The following is a 20,214-nucleotide window of genomic DNA, read 5'->3' as shown; positions in this document are numbered from 1 at the left end:
AAGGGTAGCATATATAAGATGAGTGTAGTTGATAAAACAAAATGAGAGCAGATACAACAGAGGGAACGAATATGGGATAAGGGAGCCAATTTGTTGGATACAGGATGAGGGGAGCCGATATGAGTTGAAGGTAGTAGATATGCTTCCCACCTGCTTCAAGAAGATACTATCATCCCAGTGCCAAAGAAAAATCAGGCAGCGTGCCTTAATGACAACCGCGTGGTGGCTCTGATATCCATCAATATGAAGTGCTTCGAGAGGTTAGTAAGGACATACATCAAGTCCAGCCTCCCAAATTGCCTTAATCACCTACCATTCGCCTACCATCGCAACAGGTCCACAGCAGATGTCATCTCCCTGGCCCTACACCCATCCCTGAAACATTTGGATAACAAAGACACCTACATCAGATTCCTATTTATTGATTTTAGATCTGCCTTCAACACCATAATCCCAACCAACCTCATCTCCAACTCTGAGGCCTTGGACTCTGTTCCCCCTCTGCAACTGGATCCTCAACTTCCTGACCTACAAACTGCACTCAGTAAGGATATGCAATGACACCTTCTCCATGATAATCCTCCACACCAGTGCACCTCAATGCTGCGTACTCAGCCTTTTACTAAAGTCCTTATGCATTCACGATAGTGTGGCCAAATTCTGCTCTAAAGAATTTGCTGATGACACCACCATAGTGGGTCAGATCTTAAACAATGACAAAACAGGAAAGAGATAGACAGCGTAGTGACATGGTGTAAAGACAACTACCTCTTTCTGCAAAACTAAGGAGTTGGTCATTGACTCGAGTCTCTTGAAAATCAACAAGGCAATCGAGGTGTGGAACCACTGGAGATGGGTAAGATACTAAACAAGTATTTCACGTCAATTTTTACAGTGGAGAAGGATAGTAGAGAACTTGGGGAAATAAATGATGATATCTTGAAAACTGCATATTACAGAAGAGAAGATGCTAGATGTCTTACAACACAAAGGTGCATAAATCCCCAGGACCTGATCAGGATTGTGAGATGTTCATTTTGCTCAGCCTGTGATACTCTAGCTTTAGAACATAGAATATTACAGTACAGAACAGGCCCTTCGGCCCTCGATGTTGCATCGACCTGTGAACTAATCTAAGCCCACCCCCCTACATTATCCCATCATCATCCATATGCTTACTCAAGGCCTGTTAAATGCCCCTAATGTGGCTGAGTTAACTACATTGGCAGGCAGGGCATTCCACACCCTTACCACTCTCTGAGTAAAGAACCTGCCTCTGACATCTGTCTTAAATCTATCACCCCTCCATTTGCAGCTATGCCCCTCATACAAGCTGATGTCATCATCCTTGGAAAAAGACTCTCACTGCCCATCCATCTAATCCTCTGATCATCTTGTATGTCTTTATTAAATCCCATTTTAGCCTTCTCCTTTCCAATGAGAACAGACCCAAGTCTCTCAGCCTTTCCTCGTTATGGATAGTGGCGAAGGATGTTGTAGGTTACAGAGAGATATAGATCAGCTGCAGAGCTGGGCTGAGGGGTGGCAAATGGAATTTAATGCGGACAAGTGTGAGGTGATTCACTTTGGTCGGAGGAACCAGAATGCAAAGTACTGGGCTAATGGTAAGATTCTCAGGTGTGTAGATGAGCAGAGAGATCTCGGTGTCCAGGTACACAGATCCTTGAAAGTTGCCACCCAGATTGATAGGGTTGTTAAGAAGACAGTGTTTTAGCTTTTATTAATAGAGGGATCGAGTTCCGGAACCATGAAGTTATGCTACAGCTGTACAAAACACTGATGCGGCCGCACTGGGGTATTGTGTACAATTCTGGTCACCACATTATAAGAAGGATCTGGAAGCTTTGGAAAGGGTGCAGAGGAGATTTACTCGGATGTTGCCTGGAGGGAAGGTCTTACGAGGAAAGGCTGAGGGACTTGAGGCTGTTTTCGTTAGAGGGAAGAAGGTTGAGAGGTGACTTAATAGAAACATATAAGATAATCAGAGGGTTAGATAGGGTGAACAGGGAGAAGCCTTTTTCCAAGTATGGTGATGACGAGCACAAGCGGGCATAGCTTTAAACTGAGGGGTGATAGATATAAGACAGATGTCAGAGGGAGTTTCTTTACTCAGAGAGTAGTAAGGGTATGGAATGCTTTGCCTGCAACGGTAGTAGATTCGCCAACTCTAAGTACATTTAAGTCGTCATTGGACAGGCATATGGATGTACATGGAATAGGGTAGGTTAGATGGGCTTCAGATTGGTATGACAGGTCGGCGCAACATCGAGGGCCGAAGGGCCTGTACTGTGCTGCAATGTTCTATGTTATGTCAGACTTTCCCTCCAGACCAGGCAACATCCTGGTAAATCTCCTCTGTACCTTTTCCAATGCTTCTACATCCTTCTTATAATAGGGTGACCAGAACTGTACACAATATTCCAAGTGAGGCCGCACTAGCATTTTGAACAGTTGCAGCATGTCATGAGAGCTCTGGAACTCAATCCCTCTATCAATAAAATCTAACACACCAAATGCCTTCTTAACACCACTATCAACCTGGGTGGCAACTTTCAGGGATCTATGTACATGGACTTCCAAGATCCCTCTGCACATCCTCATTACCAAGAATCTTTCCATTGACCCAGTATTCTGCCTTCCTGTTATTCTTCCCAAAGGTGAATCACCTCACATTTAGCTGCATTGAACTCCATTTGCCACCTCTCAGCCCAATTCTGCAGTTTATTCAAGTCCCCCTGCAACCTGTAACATTCTTCCACTCTTCCCAACACTCCACCGACTTTGGTGTCATCTGCAAACTTACTAACCCATCCACTTATGCCTGCGTCCAAGTCATTTATAAAAATGACAAACATCAGTGGTCCCAAAATAGAACCTCGTGGCACACCGCTAGTATTTCCTTCTTACGGAAAGCCAGTTCCTAATCCACCCTCAATCCCATGCCTCTGCATTTTCTCCAACAGCCTACCATGTGGAACCTTATCAAAGGTCTTACTGAAATCCATGTTATACCATGTCAACTGTCGTACCCTCATCTACATGCTTGGTCACCTTCTCAAAAAACTCAATGAGGTTTGTGAGACATGACCTGCCCTTGACAAAACCATGTTGACTATCGCCAATCAAATTGTTGTTTGCTAGATGATTATAAATCATCTCTCTTATAATCCTTTCCAAAACTTTTCCTACAACAGACGCAAGGCTCACTGGTCTATAATTACCTGGGTCATCTCTACTGCCCTTCTTGAACAAGGGCACAACATTTGTAATCCTCCAGTCCTCTGGTACTAAACCTGTAGACAATGACGACTCAAAAGATCAAGGCCAAAGGCTCCACCATCTCCTCTCTAGCTTCCCAGAGAATCCTCCGATAAATCCAATCCGGCCCAGGGGACTTTCTACTTTCACACCTTCTAGAATTGATAACACCTCATCCTTACTAACCTCAATCCGTTCTAATCTAATTGCCCGTATCTCAGTCTTTTCCTTGACAATATTCTCCTTTTTCTGAGTGAAAACAGATGAGAAATATTCGTTTAGCCCCTCTCCGATCTCCACAGGGTCCACACACAATTTTGCTTCTGTCTTTGACTGGCCCTATTCCTACCCTAATAATCCTTTTATTCCTCACATACCTATAGAAAGCTTTAGGGTTCTCCCTTATTCTACCTGCTAAAGACTGCTCATGTCCTCTCCTTGCTCTTCTTAACTCTCTCTTTAAATCCTTCCTAGCTAATCTGTAACTCTCCATCGCTTCCCCAGAACCACTTCGTCTCAACGTCACACAAGCCTCCTTCTTCCGCTTAACAAGAGATACAATTTCTTTCATAAACCTCGGTTCCCTTATCTTATCACTTCCTCCCTGCCTGACAGGGACATACCCATCAGGAACATACAATATCTGTTCCTTAAACCAGCTCCACATTTCAATTGTCCCCATCCCCTGCATTTTGCTATCCCATTCTATGCCTCCTAATTCTTGTCTAATTGTATTATAATTGCTCTTCCCCCATCTATAAGTCTTGCCCTGTGGCATGTACCTATCCCTTTCTATTGCTAAACTCAATGCAACTGAATTATGATCGCTCTCTCCAAAGTGTTCACCTACCACTTGAAGTGGGAGATGGCATGGGGCAGGGTGACACTAGGCATATGGACACACAAGATGGCCGCTGTGCCATAAGTTGGCCACTGAACACACAAGATGGCTGGCAGACCACAATATGGAGAGAGACAGCAGAGCAAATATAGACATTGCCTGGGGCCACCAGAATGCCAGCACAATACACTTACAACCTAGTTGATTAGTTTAAGCCAGGTGGGGGAGAGACTACACGAGTAGCATACACTTCCCACTGAGGGGTCTGGGTCCAGCCAACCCCGTTGGTAGAAATGCTAACAGCTTGATACGGAGTCAATACAAAGTGATAATAGCCAGGGCTGCTGTAATCGTCCCTTTCAGGAAGAGTGATTAGCGCCAATTACTATACCAATGGACTTCCGCGCAGACATTGAAACTAATAATATCTGCACTGAAACAGACAACGACCGCACTGAAATTAACAAAGGCTGCACTGGAACAGACAACGACTGCTCCAAAACTATCAATGATTCTGCAATGTTTACAATAAACAAACTATGCTACAAAGACAATAACCTCATCACTGACCTATTATGTTACAAAATATATAAACGTATCTTGACATGTGCTCCAGGTTGAGAGAAGAATCGTAGCTGCCCATTGTGCTGTTGGTGTTTTTCTCTCCCCGAAGCTCCAGTATTCCCTTGTACAGTAAACTCTGTCACTGAACCCAGACTGAATCCAAGGCTGGTGATTTTCCCCACAGTACACTAAATCTAACACCTGGCCTATTTCATTACCAAGTCCAGAGCCAGTGTGGCCTCCCCTCTTGTCGGCCCTTCGACATACTGTGTGAGGAAACCCTCCTGTACATATTGGACAAAAACTGATCCATCTGACGTACTGGAGTTATAGCATTTCCAGTCAATGTTGGGGAAGTTAAAGTCCCCCATAATGACCACCCTGTTCCTTTCACTCCTACCCAGAATCGTTTTGCCAATCCTCTTCGCCACCTCCCTAGAACTTTACGGAGACCTATAAAAAACTCCCAGCAGTGACCTCTCCTCTCCTGTTTCTAACCTCAGCCCATACCACCTGAGTGGACAAGTCATCATCAAAACTTCTTTCAGCCACATCCATTCCTGACCCTGCTCTATCCATGTCTCCGAAATGGCCACAACACCGAAGTCCCAGGTACCTATCCATGTTGCAAGCTCACCTACCTTATTGTCCTGGCATTGAAGTAGACACACTTCAAACCAGCTTGCTGTCTGTCAGCACAGTCCTGTGACTATGAAATCCTGTCCCTGTCCTCCCTACTCTCATCCTCCTGTGCACTGGAACTACACCACAGGTTCCCAGCCCCCTGCTGAGCTAGTTTAAACCCACCTGAATAGCACCAGCAAATTTCCCACCCAGGATATTGGTACCCCTCTGGTTCGAGTGAAGATCATCCTGTTTGTACAAGTCCCACCTTCCCCAGAATGAGCCCCAATTATCCAAGTACCTGAAACCCACCCTCCTACACCATTCTTGCAGCCACGTGTATAGCTGATATCCCTCCTTATTCCTTGCCTCGCTATCATGTGGCACGGGTAACAAACCAGAGATAACAACTCTTTGTTCTGGCTCTCAGCTTCCATCCTAGCTCCCTGAAATCCTGCCTTACATCTCTATCCCTCTTTCTACCTATGTCGTTGGTATCTACATGGACAACGACTTGAGGCTGGTCACCCTCTCCCTTCAGGACCCCAAAGATATGATCCGAGACATCATGGACCCTGGCACCTGGGAGGCAACACACCAACCGTGAGTCTCTTTTGTTCCCTACAAACCTTTTATGTGACCCTCTAACTATTGAGTCCCCAATGACTAACACACTCCTACATTCCCCCCCCCCTCCCTTCTGTGCAACATGGACAGACTCTGTGCCAGAGTCCTGCACCCCCATTGCACGACCCCGGTAAGTTGTCAACAGTATCCAAAATGGTATACTTTTTTTTCTCAGGGGAATGACCACAGGGGATCCCTGCACTGACTGTTTTCCCCCTTCTAACAGTTACCCAGCTTTCTTCGTGCCTAGGGGTAACTATTTCCATGTAACTCTTAGCTATCACAGCTTCTGCCTCCCAAACGGTCTGAAGTTCATCCAGCTCCCGCTCCAGTTCCCTAACACGGTCTTGGAGGAGCGAAAGTTGGGTGCACTCCCTACAGATGTACTTGGATGGGACACTAAAGGCATCCCTCACCTCAAACATCATGCATGAGGAACATTCCTCTCCCTGCACTGCCATCCCTGCTAGTCCCCTTATCAGAAAGTAAAAAAGAAGAGAAGCTTATCTGATGTCCCTGGTGTTTAAGGTTAGAGGAGATGGGAGACCCTGCAAGGGTAGGGTGTCAAGTTTAGAAAACACTCAGTTATGTAGCTGAGGGGAAAAAAAAAAGTCCCTCCTTTCCCAGAAACCTCTGCTCTCTGAGGTAAGGTTTAAAGATTTAAATTAGTGACTCACCTTTCCTGGCAGGCCCCTGGTCCAAGCTCTCACTCTTCCTGAAAACAGAAATGTTACAGCCTTCCAGACCTGGAATAGAGCCCTTGCTTTCTTGATTCCCAATCTACTTCTTCTCATCTTGGAGTAAGACAGTGTGAGACGTCCCCTACTCTGCTCTGATACCACAGCTGTCTCTGAACACTCAGGCCCAACACTAAGCAAGGAAATTGACACTGGGAACAGTTGCAGCAGCTCTGCAAAGGGGCCACAGGCCCAGCAGCTGATTTGTCAAGAGCAACCACACATCCAGCAGATCTTCCAAGAAGCATCATCAGCCTTAATGATAGATGGAGCCAAAGTGAACTACCTCTCAAACACAACTCCTCATTCTTACAATTGTACAATTCTAATGGGAACATAATACGCAAGAGTAAAACATTTGACAAAGGTGGAAGAGGGTAATGTCTGGATTAGAAATCAGTGCTGGGCGTGGAGAGTTGGTTCAGGATGAGACTAGGGAGATGAGGAGAGTCATTGCAGTTGGGGGGGGGGCATGTGAGGGAAGTTGGTACAGGATAAAGAGGGGTGTCAGTACAGGATGGAGGAGATCAGTACAAGAGGAGGGGTTGGTACAGGATGAGGAGAGTCAGTGCAGGATAGGGGTCAGAAAGTGTGGCCCTGGAAAAACACAGGCAGCATTTGAGGAGGAGGGGAGTCAACATTTTGAGCATAAGCTCTTCATCAGAAATGTGAGGGGGGCCCAAGGGCACTGAGAGATAAATGGGAGGGGAATAGGGCTGGGGGTAGGAATGAGATAGATAGATGAAAGTGAGGGAGGGGGGTGATGGTGATTGGTCAGAGTGGAGGGTGGAGCAGATAGGCGAGAAGGAGGTTGGACAGGTAGGACAGGTTAGGAGGGCAGTGCCGAGTTGGTGGGTTGGATCTGGGATAACAAAACTGGTAAAATCCACATTGATCCCGTGTGGTTGGGGGGTCCCAAAGCGGATGATGAGGTGTTCTTCCTCCAGGTGTCGGGTGGCTAGGAATTGGCGGTGGAGAAGGCCCAGGACCTGCATATCCTTGGGGGAGTGGGAGGGGGAGTTGAAGAGGTCAGCCACAGGGCAATGGCCCCCCCAGCTGCACTGCTCTCCCATTTATCTCTCAGCCCCCTTGTCCCACCCCCCACCTGCCCCCACATTCCTGATGAAGAGCTTATGCCCAAAATGTCGACTTTCCTGCTTCTCAGATGCTGTGCGTTTCTAGAACTGGCTGTGCGTTTCTAGAACCACACGTTTTGATTCTGATCTCCAGCATCCGCAGTCCTTACTTTCTCCACAGCACATGGGTGGTCAGCACACAAAGTAAAGGTGGGTACAGGACAAGGAGATGGGCACCAGATAGGGTGATGGGTACAGAATGAGGGGGTGGATACAAGATGAGAGGATTGGTACAGGATGAGTGTGACGGTATAGGATTGGGGGTGGGGGGTCTGTATAGAATTGGGGCTTCGGTACAGGATGAGGGGAATGGGCATAGGATGGGAGGAATGGGTATAGGATGGAGGATCTGTTTAGGACGGAGGGATGGGTATCGAATGGGGGAGATGGGTATTGGATAGGGGTGAGAGTATAGGGTAGGGGATTGGTCCAGGATGGGGGTAGGGTATAGGATGGGGGATGGATAAAGGATGGGGGCGATGGGCATAGGATGGGGGGGATGGGTATGGGATGGGGGAAAATCGGTATGGGATGGGGGGATGAGTATAGGACGGGGGTGTGTGGGTATAGGATGGGGGATGGGGGAATGGGTGTAGGATGGGGGGATGGGGATAGGATGGGGGGAATGGGGATAGGATGGGGAAAATCGGTATAGGATAGTGAAATCGGTATAGGATGGGGGATGGATGGAGGATGGGGAAATGTATAGGATGGGGACACGGGTATAGGATGGGAGGATAGATTTAGGTTGGGAGGATGGCTAGAAGATAGGGGGTGGGTATAGGATGGGGGAATGGGTATAGGATGGGGGGGATGAGCATTGGATGGGGGGGATGAGCATTGGATGGGGGGGGAAGGGCATTGGATGGGGGGGAAGGGCATTGGATGGGGGGGATGAGCATTGGATGGGGGGGATGAGCATTGGATGGGGGGGGGTGAGCATTGGATGGGGAGGATGAGCATTGGATGGGGAGGATGAGCATTGGATGGGGAGGATGAGCATTGGATGGGGAGGGTGAGCATTGGATGGGGAGGGTGAGCATTGGATGGGGAGGGTGAGCATTGGATGGGGAGGGTGAGCATTGGATGGGGAGGGTGAGCATTGGATGGGGAGGGTGAGCATTGGATGGGGAGGGTGAGCATTGGATGGGGAGGGTGAGCATTGGATGGGGAGGGTGAGCATTGGATGGGGAGGGTGAGCATTGGATGGGGAGGGTGAGCATTGGATGGGGAGGATGAGCATTGGATGGGGAGGATGAGCATTGGATGGGGAGGATGAGCATTGGATGGGGAGGGTGAGCATTGGATGGGGAGGGTGAGCATTGGATGGGGAGGGTGAGCATTGGATGGGGAGGGTGAGCATTGGATGGGGAGGGTGAGCATTGGATGGGGAGGATGAGCATTGGATGGGGAGGGTGAGCATTGGATGGGGAGGGTGAGCATTGGATGGGGAGGGTGAGCATTGGATGGGGAGGGTGAGCATTGGATGGGGAGGGTGAGCATTGGATGGGGAGGGTGAGCATTGGATGGGGAGGGTGAGCATTGGATGGGGAGGGTGAGCATTGGATGGGGAGGGTGAGCATTGGATGGGGAGGGTGAGCATTGGATGGGGAGGGTGAGCATTGGATGGGGAGGGTGAGCATTGGATGGGGAGGGTGAGCATTGGATGGGGAGGGTGAGCATTGGATGGGGAGGGTGAGCATTGGATGGGGAGGGTGAGCATTGGATGGGGAGGATGAGCATTGGATGGGGAGGATGAGCATTGGATGGGGAGGATGAGCATTGGATGGGGAGGATGAGCATTGGATGGGGAGGGTGAGCATTGGATGGGGAGGGTGAGCATTGGATGGGGAGGGTGAGCATTGGATGGGGAGGGTGAGCATTGGATGGGGAGGGTGAGCATTGGATGGGGAGGGTGAGCATTGGATGGGGAGGGTGAGCATTGGATGGGGAGGGTGAGCATTGGATGGGGAGGATGAGCATTGGATGGGGAGGGTGAGCATTGGATGGGGAGGGTGAGCATTGGATGGGGGTGTGAGTATAGGATGGGGAATTGGTCCAGGATAGGGGGATGAATATAGGATGGGGGAATCAGTATAGGATGGGGGAAACGTATTGGATGGAGGTGGGTATAGGATAGGGGGAAACATACAGGAAGGGGGAAACATAAAGGACGGGTATAGGATGGGGGAATGGGAATAGGATGGGGGGGATGGGAATAGGATGGGGGGGATGGGAATAGGATGGGGGGGATGGGAATAGGATGGGGGGGATGGGAATAGGATGGGGGGGATGGGAATAGGATGGGGAAATCGTTATAGGATGGGGAAATCGTTATAGGATGGGGAAATCGTTATAGGATGGGGAAATCGTTATAGGATGGGGGATGGGTGGAGGATGGGGAAATGTATAGGATGGGGACATGGGTATAGGATGGGGGAGGGTATAGGATGGGAGGATGGGTCGAAGATAGGCGGTGGGTAGAGGATGGGGGATGGGTATAGGATGGGGGGATGGGTATTGGATGGGAGGGATGAGCATTGGATGGGAGGGATGAGCATTGGATGGGAGGGATGAGCATTGGATGGGAGGGATGAGCATTGGATGGGAGGGATGAGCATTGGATGGGGAATTGGTCCAGGATAGGGGGTTGAGTATAGGATGGGGGAATCAGTATAGGATGGGGAGATGGGGGGAAACGTATTGGATGGGGGTGGGTATAGGATGGGAGGAAATATATAGGATGGGGGAAACACATAGGATGGGGAAACGTATAGGATGGGGAAACATTTAGGATTGGAGAAACATAAAGGATGGGCATAGGATGGGGGAATGGGTATTGGATGGGGGGGGATGGGTATAGCACGGGGAGTATGGGTATAGCACGGGGGGGATGGGTATAGTATGGGGGGATGGGTATAGCATGGGGGGGATGGGTATAGCATGGGGGTTTTGGTACAGGATGGGGTTTCGGTCCAGAATGGGAGGTGGGTTGGTACAGGCTGAGGACGCGGCAGTGAGGTGTTCAGTACAGGATGACTGGAGTGATATGGGAAGTGGGAGTTAATATGGTGGGATTGATACAACAATGGTTGAGATATTTTGGGGGAATTGGAGTTGATATGGGGAGGGGTCGTGGAAACAGGGGCAAGGGAGTCGATGTAGCTAGTCAATTCAGGTGAAGGGAATTGATACAACAGGTGTTGATACAGTAGAGGGAGTGTGGGCAGGGTATGAGAGTGTGTGGGCTGGGGGTTGAGAGTTGATACAGCAGTGGGACAGGAGTCAATACAGGGAGAGGAGCGTCAATATGGTGGGGGGGGGGGGGAGATGACTTGATCTGGTAGGGAACAATATGGCGGGAGAAGGGTCAATATCGTAAGCAGCATTGGAGGGGAGATGATTCAAGTTGGAACGAGGGTAATGGATATGAATAAGGACAGGCAGTCACCAGAGAGAGGAGACAATCTGGGATGTGAAGGGTGGATACAAAAGCAGGAGTGTCAATATGGAGATAAGGGCACAGATACGAGGGATGTGAGCAGATATTGGGGAAGAAGTGTCAATTATGGGAAACACTGACATCACTTCATACAAATTTACCTGCCATTATTACACTCTCATGGAAGGAGAATGGGAACCTATACTGTGCAACAGAACAGAAGGAAACAAGGGTAAAAATAAAAGACAGACTGGGAAATTTAAAAAAGTGATAGGCAGAGAATTCAAGGGCAAGAATCAAACAGAACTATCTTTGTGTCTCAATGCATGAAGCATTCACAGAGTGTAGATGAATAGGTCACACAAATAGATATATACAAATATGATACAGATGGGTTTATTGAGAAGTAGCCTGCAGGGTGACCAAGGATTGGAAATGATTATCCAAGGGTATCCAATTTTTTGGAAAGACAGACAAAAAGGAAAAGGAGGTGGGGTGCATTACGGTTTAAAACAAGGAAATTATCGCTATCGTGAGGAAAGATAGTAACTCTGGTGAAATTGACTCTGTACGGGTGGAGCTTTAAACCCCAAAGAGCAGAAAACGATAGTGAGGATCATAAATAAACCTCCAAACTTTGGTGGTAGGATTGGGGAAGGGCTTAAAACAGAAAATTAGAGATGCAAGCAATGAAGGTACAACTTTAATTATGGGCGACTTAAATATACAGTATACAGTTATACAGTAAATGGTAGGATCATTAGGAGCACTGATATGCAGAGGGTTATTGGGGTGCAAGTCCCTAGCTCCCTGAAAATAGCAACACAAGTGGATAAAGTGGTAAAGAAGGCTTGTCTTTACTGGGGCACTGAATATTAAAGTTAGAAAGCCATGTCATAAAGACTTGGGTCAGGCCATATTTGGAGTATTGTATGTAGTTCTGTTCACTGAATTACAGGAAGAATGTGGAGACTTTCGAGAGAGTGAAAAAGAGGTTTATTATGATGTTGCCTGGATTGGGGTGCATTAGCTACAAGAAGAGGTTGGATGTACTTAGTTACTTTTTGTTAGAGCGTCAGTGGCTGAGGGCAACCTGATAGAAGGACATAAAAGTATATGAGGCATGGATTAGATGGACAGTCAGCATCTTTTTTCCCAGGATGGAAATGTTCCCAGGGTGGAATACTAGGGAAGCTTATTTTTGTTTACACAGAGTGGTAGGTGCCAGGAATGCACTACAAGGAGAAGTGATAGATGGACAAATGATAGCAACGTTTAACAGGTGCTTAGACCAACACATGGACAGGCAGAGAATAGAGAGATATTGACCATAAGCAGGGTGATGGGATCAGTTTAGAATGGCATCACGATCAGAACAGACATGGTGGGCTGAACTCCAGTGCTGTTCTCACCTTTAAAAAAAAACTATCTGCATTCGGATTGGGTAAATCAAACCAAGAACAATACCATCGAGGAGAAATTCCTGCACTATGATTGGGATGGTTCTCTGGTACAATATGTTGAGGAATCAACTAGAGAACAGGGCATTCTAGACTAGATATTGTGTAATTACAGAAGAATAATTATCCATCTAGCATTTTAGATCCTGTTGGGAGTGTGGGACAGCCTCCTAGGGGAAAATAGCACAGCAGACATGTCCGTGGCAACACAGCTGGCTCTGCTGGACATCAAGGTATGGCAAAGTCCAACCCAGCAATTGCAATAAGGAACTGTCTCGTCAGGGGCACAGGCAAGTGAGACTTCAGGGTGGTGTGATGACTCCTTGGTGCCAGGGCGAAGGACCTCTCAGAGTGGTGGCAGCATAATCTCAAAGGGGAGTGTGTGCAACAGAGGTAGTTGTACATGTCGGTATCAACGACATGGGTAGAAAAGGGATGAGATTTTTCAGGGTGAATACAGGGACTTAGGCAGGAGGTTAAAAAGAAGACCTCAAAGGTAGTCATCTCTGACTCTCCTGGTGCCATTGCTGGAGAGAGTCGGAATAGGAGGATAGGAATAAGTGGCTGGTGATCTGGTGCAAGGGGCAGGGGTTCAGATTTTTGGATCATTTGGATCTCTTCTGGGGCAAAGGTGAGCTGTTCAAGAGGGATGGGTTGTATCTGAACTGGAGCAGGAACCAATATCCTGGAGGAAAGATTTGGGAGAGCTGCTTGGGTGGGTTTACACTAGAGTGGCAGGGGTGGGATCTTAAACAACAGCGAGACAGAAGAGAAGGTTAAGATTAGTACAGAAGTTACAGAAGCCATAGAGAAAGTGCCAGAAAACCAGATGGCTAATGTGGTTCCATTTTTTAAGAAGTGTGGTAGAGATGAACCAGGAAATTGCAGACTGGGTTAATTAGGGATAGCCAGCATGGCTTTGTCAGAGGGAGGTCATGTCTAACAAATTTGTTAGAATGTTTTGAAAATGTGATCAAATGTGTGGATGAGGGAAGTTTAGTTGAGGGAGTTTAAAGGTCCCACATGAGACTGATTGAAATATATGGAATTGAGGGAAAACTGACCAGATGGATCACAAAATGGCTTCGTAATAGAACACAAAGAGTGGTGGTAGAAGGCTGTTTGAATGACTGCAGGCCGGTGTTCAAAGCTGCCCTACCAATGTCAGTACTGGGACTCTTTTTATTTGTTATATACATAAACGATGTAGATGAAAATATGGAGGGGAATGTTAAGCAAATTTGGAAATATCACCATGATTGATAAGGTGGTTAATAGTGAAGAAGATTACAAGAAGATATACACAACAACCTTGATTATCCAAATGAGACGGGCAGGGAGTATTTTGTTTGTATAACTGATTCCTCGGATAACGAATAATATTTTTAAGGGACCTTGAGATCTTGTTTGGTGTGGGAAAAGATCTGCCACCCTGTCTACCCATTGTAGGCCCACCCAGAACATAGGAAAGCAAACTTGGTCAAGTTTCTATACCAGAAACACCCAGAATGCCTCAGAAATGACCAAACAGGCTGACAAGTGAAACAGACAGCACTCGTAGACAAGGGAATACACTTCCCAAAACACATTAACAATACCTGGTCAACACAGCTGTCCCAAAGCCCCGAGGGCAGTCTCATAACACAGCAATACCAAAGCCACACAAAGGACAGATCAGACGGAGAGGCACCACCCAGGACATTGGAACAATGGAAACACCTTACTGTTTCAAAAGAGACATTCTCACCTACCTGCAGAGAGAGCTGGAATCTCCTGAGCCCATTGAGAACTCATTGATACTGTCAAGACGTTACATTGTATCGACAATCAGGACATTCTTCCAAGAACTGTTTTTCAATTATCATTGTAACTGGATTACTCCATTTCCAAATATACTGTATCTTTCCCATTTTAATTAACCTTTATCGTACAAGATTCCTATAAAACCTGGCTTCATTCTCAGTTCAAGGAAGAGAATTCTCTGCTTCCTGGACAGACTGTCTGTGCTGTCTCAGCTTAGTCAATTTCTCTTCCATGAGATCGCCATATTAATAAACTGTTTGTCAATTTCACTTCGAACTGTGCTTTGTGATCCCTACTTCATTAGGCTAATTTCTTTGACATTCGGATCATCCGAAATGTGGATAATTGATGTTCGGATAACCGGGGTTGTTCTGTAGATGGGTTGGTCAGATGGACACTTTGGAAGAATAAATAAGACGAGGGAGTATTTAAGGAATGGCAGGACATTGGGAGCTTAGAGGAAGAGTAATCTTGGGTAATTATTCACAGATTCCTAAAATCGGCAGTGCATGCGAACAGAATAATTAAGAAGGCATATGGGACACTTGCTTTCAACAGTCATTGCATAGAGTATAAGAGCAAGGAGGCAATGTTGGCATTGTACAGAGCATTGGTTAGGCCACAGCTGGAATAGTGTGTGCAGTTCTGGTCACCTCACTATGAAGGATGTGACAACATTAGAGGAGGTGGAGAGGAGGTTCACCAGGATGTTGCCTGGGCTGGAGAAAATGAGCTGTAAGGAGAGACTAGATAGACTTGGATTGTTCTTTAGAGCAGAGAAGGCTGAAGTGGACATGATTGAGTTGAATAAGATTTTGAGGGATTAGTGGTGCTGGAAGAGCACAGCAGTTCAGACAGCATCCAATGAGCAGCGCTGCTCGTTGGATGCTGCCTGAACTGCTGTGTTCTTCCAGCACCACTAATCCAGTATTTGGTTTTCAGCATCTGCAGTCATTGTTTTTACCTCTAAGATTTTGAGGGGTATGGGCAGGGGGAATAGAGAGCAGCAGTTCCCCTTGGTTGAGGAATCAATCATGAGATAGCATAGTTTCGGATAAGGGGCAGAAGATTCAGAGGGATTTGGGAAAGAATATGTTCACTCAGCAGGTAGTGGGAATCTGAAATGCACGGCGTGGGAAGGTGATGAAGTCTGTAAACTTACAACCTTTAAAAAAGGTCATTACATTCAAGGATATGGGATAAGTGCAGGAAATTAGAGTTCGTGCACTCTTAGTGGTAATTATGTCAGTGCAAATTCGATGGGCTGAAAGACCGTTTCTGCGCTGTATGAATCTGTGGTAATGAGAGCGAATTAAATTGACAGGGCAGACAAGAGCACGTCAGGAACGAGGGAAAACTGATGAATTAAACTGCATTTATTTCAACGCAAGAAGCCTGTCAGGTAAGGCAAATGAACTCAGGACGTGAATGGGAGCATGGGACTGGTATATCATTGCTATTACAGAAACATGGCTGAGGGAGGACAGGACAGACGTTGGCAGCTCAATGTTCTGGCTTAACAAAGCTATAGGAAGGATAAAAGGGGAGGCAAGAGAGGAGGGAGAGTGGCGTCCTTGATTAGGGAAAACATCAACGTGGCAAGGTGGCTCAGTGGTTAGCACTGCTGCCTCACAGTGCCGGGGACTCGGGTTTGATACAACCCCTGGGTGACTGGCAACATGGAGTTTGCACATTCTCTCTGTGTTCGCATAGGTCCCCTTCAGGCTCTCCGGTTTCCTCCTGCAGTCCAAAGACGTGCAGTTTGGGTGGATTGGCCATTCTAAATTGGCCATGGTGTCCAGGGATGAGCGGGTTAGGTGGATTAGCCAAGGGAAATGCAGGGTTAGAGAGACAGTATGAGGTAGGGTAGGGTAGGGGAAATGGGTCTGGGTGGGATGTTCATTGGAGGGTCGGAGTGGGCTCTATGGGCCAATGGCCTGCTTCTACACTGTGGGATTCTGTGATTCTGCCACGGCAGTACTTAGAAAAGATATTGCCTGAGGGAGCATCCAGTGAGGCTATATGGGAAGAACTGAGAAATAAAAAGGGGATGCTCACTTTAATGGGATTGAATTGTCAGGGCATCAACAGTCATTATGAAATTGAGGAGCAAATATATAGAGAGATCGCAAGTAGCTGTAAGAATAATAGGGTCATAATAGTAGGGGATTTTAACTTTTCAACAAAGACTGAATGTTAAGGTCTTGGATGGGGAGGAATTTGTTAAGTGTGTTCAGGAAAATTTTCTCAAACAATACGTAGATGGTCCTACTAGAGAAGGGCAAAACTCAACCTCACCTTGGGAAATAAAGCAGGTCAAGTGAATGAGGAGTCAGTAGGGGAACACTTCGGGACCAGTGATCATAATTTTATTAGCTTTAAATAAAGTTGTGGAAATGAATGGCCTGGTTCACAAATTATAGTTCTCAATTGGGGCAAGGCCAATTTTGATGGGCTTAGCCAGGAACTTTCAAAAGTTGATTGGGGTGGCTGTTAACAGGTAAAGGGACGATTGACAGTGGGAGGCTTTCAAAGGCGTGATAACAAGGGTTCAGTGCCAGTATGATCCTGTTGGTGTGGGGTTGGCAGGAAGTTGGAACCCTGGATGACTAGACTTATTGAGGCCTTGGTCATGAAAAAGGAGACATACATCAGGTATAGCCAGCTGGAATCAAGTAAATCCCTTGAAGAATACAGAAGGTGAAGGTGGAAATTTAAGAAGGAAATCAGGAGGGCAAATGGGGACATGAGATACCTTTGGTAGATAGGGTAAAAGAGAATTCAAAAAGATTCTACAGGTATATTAAGGGAAAAAGAGAAACTAAGGAGTGTACAGGGCCCATTAGCGATCAACAAGGCTGTCCATACACAGATCCACAGGAGATAGGTGAGATCCTAGATTAGATTAGATTACCTACAGTGTGGAAACAGGCCCTTCGGCCCAACAAGTCCACACCGACCCTCCGAAGAGCAACCCACCCAGACCCATTCCCCTACATTTACCCCTGACTAATGCACCTAACACTACGAGCAATTTAGCATGGCCAATTCACCTAACTTGCACATCTTTGGACTGTGGGAGGGAACCCACGCAGACACAGGGAGAATGTACAAACTCCACACAGACAGCTGCCCGAGGCGGGAATTGAATCCAGATCCCTGGTGCGGTGAGGCAGCAGTGCTGATCACTAAGCCACAGTGCCGCCCCAGAGAGATACTGATAGGTTTAGCAGTAATTTACAATGGAGAAAAAATGGAAGCTAATGAACTCAGGGAAATAATTAGTTATGTCTTGAAAGAGTCCACATTGCAGAAGAGGTAGTACTGGAGGTTTTAAAGTGCATAAAGGTAGATAAATCCCCAGGACCTGATCAAATGTAGCCCAGGACATGGTGGAAAGCTAGGGAAGAAATTGCAGGGTCCCTAGCAGAGATATTTGCATCACTGACATCCACAGGTGTGGTGCTGGAAGACTGAAAGGTGTCTAATGCTGTGCCATTATTTAAGAAAGGCTGCAGGGAAAAGGCAGGGAACTACAGACCAATGAGCCTAATGTCAGTGATAGATAGTTGTTGGAGGGGATTCCTAGAGACAGAATTTACATGCATTTGGAAAGGCAGGAATTGATTAGGGATTGTAAGCATGGCTTTGTGAGTGGGAAATTTTGTCTCTCAAACTTGACTGAGGTTTTTGAAGAGGTCACCAAGAGACAGAGCAGTAGATGTTCTCTACATGATCTGTAGAGAATGTTCCATATGGTCAGTCAGGTTAGATCGCATGGGATCCAGGGTAGGCTAGTAAATTGGATACAAAATTGACTTGGTGGTGGGAGACAGTGAGTGGTAGTAGTAGAGAGCTTTGTTAAGACTGGAAGCCTGTGACAAGTGGTGGGCTACAAGGATTGATGCTGGGTCTACTGTTGCTCATCATTTTGATCAACAATTTGGCTGAGCACACAGGAGGCATGGGTAGTAAACTTGTGGATGTCACCAAGACTGGTGATAGCAAAGAAGGTGATCTAAGAGCACAACAGGATTTTGATAAACTGGGCCAGTGAGCTGAGGAATGGCAGATGGAGTTTAATTCAGACAAATGCGAGGTGCTGCATTTTGATATGGCAAACCAAGGCAGGACTTGGACAGATAATGATAGGCCCCTGGGAAGTGTTGTTGAACAGAGAGAAACGGTGCAGGTATATAATTTCTTGAAAGTGGCATCACAGTAAACTGGGTGTTGAAGAAGGTGCTTGGGATGCTGGCTGTCTTTGGTCACAGCATTGAGCATAAGGGTTGGTCATTTTGGTGGGCTTAGACAGGAACTTTCAAAAGTTGATTGGGGTGGCTGTTTACAGGTAAAGGGACGACTGACCTGCACAAAACATTTGGAATACTGTGTAGTTGCCCTGCTAGGGAAGGGATGTTATTAAACTGGAAAGGGTGCAGAAACAAGTTAAAAGGATATTACTAAGACTGGAAGGTTTGAGTTAAAAGGAGAGGTTGAATAAGATGGGACTTCTTTCCATGGACGGGAGGAGGCTAAGGGATGACCTTATAGAGCTTTAGAGAATCATGAGAGACATAGATAAACTGATGTATTTTGCGTAGGGAAGTCCAAAACCAGAGGGATGGGTTTAAAGTGAGAGCACAATGATTTCAAAGGGACCTGAGGGGCAACCTTTTCACAGAAGGTGGAGCATGTATGGACTGAGCTGCTAGAGCAAGTGGTAGAAGCAGGTGTGAATTACAATTAAAAGACATCTGGACAGGTACACGAACAGGAAAGGTTTAGAGGGCCAAATGCTGGCAAATGGGAGTAGTTCAGTGCTGGATACCTTGCCGGCATGGACAAAGCTGAAGAGCTTGTTTCCGTGCTGTATCATTCTATGGCTCTATGGGATGCCCTTTGAGAAGAGTGCCCACAAAATGACAGAATTCTTCATTAAGCTGGAAAGTAACATAGTTGATTCGGAGACTAAGGTCCTCTATCTAAATTAAGGAAACTACAATGGTATAAGGTGTGAGCTGTCTGTGATGAATTGTGGAACATTAGTTAAAAGAATTATGGTGGATAGGGAATGACAAACATTTAAAGAATGCACAAAGGAACTGCAACCATTGTTCAATCCTTCCTGGCTTCAAAATAAAACGGGAAAGATAGCAACCAAGGCAACAAAGGAAGTTAAGGATAGTTTCAGATCCAACAAGCATATAAATTGGCTAAGAAACACAGAATTGAGGATTAGGAGCAATTTAGATTTCTGCAAAGGAGGACAAAGGGATTGAATAAGCTGAAGGGCATGGATAGGGTGAACACCTAAGGTCTTTCCCCGAATAGGGGAGTTCGAAACTAGAGGGCATTATTTAAGGTGAGGGGGGAAATTTAAAGGGACCTAAGGGACAACTTTTTCTTGCAGAGGGTGGTGCATATACGGAGCGAGCTGCCAGAGGAAGCGGTGGAGGTTGGTACAATTACAACATTTAAAAAGCACTGTCACCTGATGAAGGAGTGGCGCTCTGAAAGCTAGTGTGCTTCCAATTAAACCTGTTGGACTATAACCTGGTGTTGTGTGATTTTTAACTATGAATAAGGAGGGTTTAGAGGGATATGGGTCAAATGCTGACTAGATTAATTGAGGATATTTGGTTGGCATGGCCTTTCCATGGTGTACATCTTCAAAACTCAGAGAAAAATAGAGTAATCT

At 46.6% G+C, this 20,214-nt stretch overlaps 1 protein-coding gene across 1 annotated transcript in view; it reads right to left on the bottom strand.

Annotated features, from left to right (window-relative positions):
• Positions 1-20,214, bottom strand: part of LOC140458192 (protein-methionine sulfoxide oxidase mical3a-like) — a 433,786-nt gene that overhangs the window by 252,213 nt on the left and 161,359 nt on the right. The gene's annotated exons all lie outside the window — the stretch shown is intronic.

The sequence above is a fragment of the Chiloscyllium punctatum genome, chromosome 32, assembly GCF_047496795.1.
Source record: "Chiloscyllium punctatum isolate Juve2018m chromosome 32, sChiPun1.3, whole genome shotgun sequence".
Taxonomy (NCBI): Eukaryota; Metazoa; Chordata; class Chondrichthyes; order Orectolobiformes; family Hemiscylliidae; genus Chiloscyllium; species Chiloscyllium punctatum.
The sequence above is the reverse complement of the archived record's forward strand: the minus strand, read 5'-3'. Positions and strand labels throughout refer to the sequence as shown.